The sequence below is a fragment of the Austrofundulus limnaeus genome, unplaced genomic scaffold (genome assembly GCF_001266775.1).
Source record: "Austrofundulus limnaeus strain Quisiro unplaced genomic scaffold, Austrofundulus_limnaeus-1.0 Scaffold216, whole genome shotgun sequence".
Lineage (NCBI taxonomy): Eukaryota > Metazoa > Chordata > Actinopteri > Cyprinodontiformes > Rivulidae > Austrofundulus > Austrofundulus limnaeus.
This window is the reverse complement of record NW_013952618.1, coordinates 139,779-142,523: the sequence shown is the minus strand read 5'-3', so window position 1 is coordinate 142,523 and position 2,745 is coordinate 139,779. Positions and strand designations below refer to the sequence as shown.

Here is a 2,745-nt window from a genome sequence, read left to right as displayed (position 1 = left end):
GTCGTCTCGTTTGGCTCGGTACTTTTCTCCTCTTAGTAGGGTTGTTTTCAGCACATGCGATTTCCGGTTAGCTTCTTAGCTTAGCCTCTTTCACAGCAACACACACACACACACACTTAAGCAGAGGCCACGCCTCCTGCAAGAATCGCTTCTCAATAGCAGCGAGACCAGACCCTCCGTATGAAGCAAAGTGAAGGACAAGGGTCTGGTTTATACCAGGCCAGCAAAGTCCTAAATCAGAGGAGGAAAAATTAACTCATCAGTGCAGATTACATTTTAGCTTTCTTTCTTTTAATTATTATTATAATTGTTTATGATGTTGTGGTGTGTTTTTTTTTTATGGTGGGCATCAAACAGATTATGTAAACAAAATTCCATTTTTGTACAGACAATAAAGTTTTATCTTATCTTACACAGCAAAAACAGGAGTGTTAAAATTTCAGTGTTAAACTTTTGGGTGTTGATTTAACACTCCCTGGTGTTATTTTAACACTTTTTGAGTACACTCATACCCAATTTTGGTGTTAATTCACAGTGTTGATTTCCTCAGTGTTGTCTCAACACTGGACAGTGTTAAATAAGCTCCGCCCACAGTTATGTCTTATATAACACTTAACAGTGTTGTTATATAACACCATGCAGTTTTGAAAGAAGTATTGTGAAAAGCCCCGCCCTCTTCCACCTCATGTCAGACAGACCAACATTTACCCAGCATTCCTTGCTGAGAAATCTTGCAGAAATGATGTTTCTACATGTTTATGACTATTAAAGAACCACCAATGAGTCACCAATGAGTGAGAGGTACTTCCTGGTGTGTGAAGGGTGACTCCATTATACTTTTCTAACTACTGAGAGTTTGATATTAACTCTTGAGTGTTAAATTTACACTCTCAATTTGATGGTGTATTAAAACCTTGTGGTGTCTGTTAATCTTACAAACACCACAATTCCCTTTGTTAATAAAAATAATAATAATACACTGGTGTTACTTTTAACACTTTATTTTAACACTGTTGAAATGTTAATAAGACACCCAGTGTTGTTGAATATTTAACACTGGATGGTGTTAATGTTAACACTTTATTTTAACACTAACACCATTTTAATGTTAATGTGACACCAAGAATTGTTGAATATTTAACACTGGTTGGTGTTAAATTAAAGAAATGAGTGTTAAAATTTAACACTTTCACAAATGTTATTTTAACACCAACAAGTGTGGACACATATAGACACTTTGTCAGTGTTAAAATTAACACTGTGGGTGTTAAATTAACACTGGCATTTTTGCTGTGTAACCTAGGAGTCATGTAGCAACCAAAGAAAAGACTAAATGAGTAGTTCCAGCGTCCTCTGTTGGTGCTAATGCCTAGTTGAGTTTAGGCAAAAAAAAAACTATTTCAACATTAAAAAAATTTTTTAGGGGGCTTTATGTCTGAATTACATGGTTTGATTTATTATATAAAAACTTCAGTTTACAGCATTTCAATACAAACTTGGAAACATACCACTATTGAGGTTAAAGCTATGTTGCAATTTTAGCATTGCCAAGCTGAAAAAATGTCTCTGGACCCCAGTGCCAACAGCTGTGTCACCTAATGGAAGGAAAAACAAAACAAAACAAAAAACAAACAAAAAAAACAATTTAAAAGATGCTTTACAGCAACCACAAATTGAAGAAAATAATTACATCAACAGAACTATGTAGTTGGAATTTTAAACATCCTTTAATTGTAATCGAGCTTCATAGAAAACTTCATTAGTAATCTGTGCTTAGACATCTTCATTACCTTTTAAAAAACATTGAAAAGGTCTTGCCCAGTCAGTCTGTGGTCTTTTGTAGAAAGAAATTATGTCACGACTCAGGGATGTTTGGTCCTCTGTAATATTTATGCAAGCTGTGATAGAGGGGTTCTTCTCTTCCTTTAAGAGATGCCTCTTAAACAGCAATGCTGCATCTTGGGGATCACTGACCTTTTTCCATGGTTCAACTATTAGAAAATGTATACACATAGTATTCAAACATAATGTTAACAGTGATATTAAAATATGATAGAACACCCACCCCAAAAAACAAAACAAACAACAAAAAACAAAACAAAACAAAAAAATGCCTCAGCACATTGCAGGTAAGAAAGGTGCACAGTGAAGTTTWGTATGAAATATACCTTCCTGATTGTTGGCTGGGATGTCATTGTTGATGTCACCTGCATGACTGGGAYGGTCCTGTCTGAGTTCATGGCTTGTGCTGGGCAGGTAATCTATTTCAGTGTGCATAAGGGTGAGCAAAATAAAAATATAGATTTAAAGGGATCAGTATAAAAACGAATGAAGTTTAGTTTGGAAGTAACATTTCATGAACAGCAGAAACCGTAACCCTATACAATGTATTGTAAAGAAACTACAGTAAAACATATTGCCAGATTGTAGACATAGGCAGTTTGAAGCTGAAGACCTGAAAACTGCTCTGACGGTTGCAAAGACAGAAGCAATAAGATGTATAAAGACTATGAGTTCATAGAGTAGTAAAACATTTAGACCTTGAGCTAAAATGAACTTACTGATCTCCACATGTACTGGCATGTAAGATTAAATCATCTGCAGGATATTGACCACCACAAACAGGACAGGAAGGCTGAAGGGGACATTACACATCAACATTTCTTTTAGAACAAAAAAAAAATATTGTAAGTCTTGTGAAAACTACCACAGCTAAGTGATTTGCAGATAATGAAAATGTTTAAC

At 35.2% G+C, this 2,745-nt stretch overlaps 1 long non-coding RNA gene across 1 annotated transcript; it reads right to left on the bottom strand.

The window, feature by feature from the left end:
* Positions 1-1,507: 1,507 nt before the first annotated feature.
* On the bottom strand, positions 1,508-2,383 carry LOC106525196 (uncharacterized). Its single transcript, XR_001311088.1, has 3 exons — positions 2,169-2,383; positions 1,791-1,991; positions 1,508-1,595 (listed from the first exon to the last, which is right to left on the bottom strand). It is a non-coding gene; the product is annotated as an uncharacterized LOC106525196 (long non-coding RNA).
* Between the last annotated feature and the right edge of the window lie 362 nt (positions 2,384-2,745).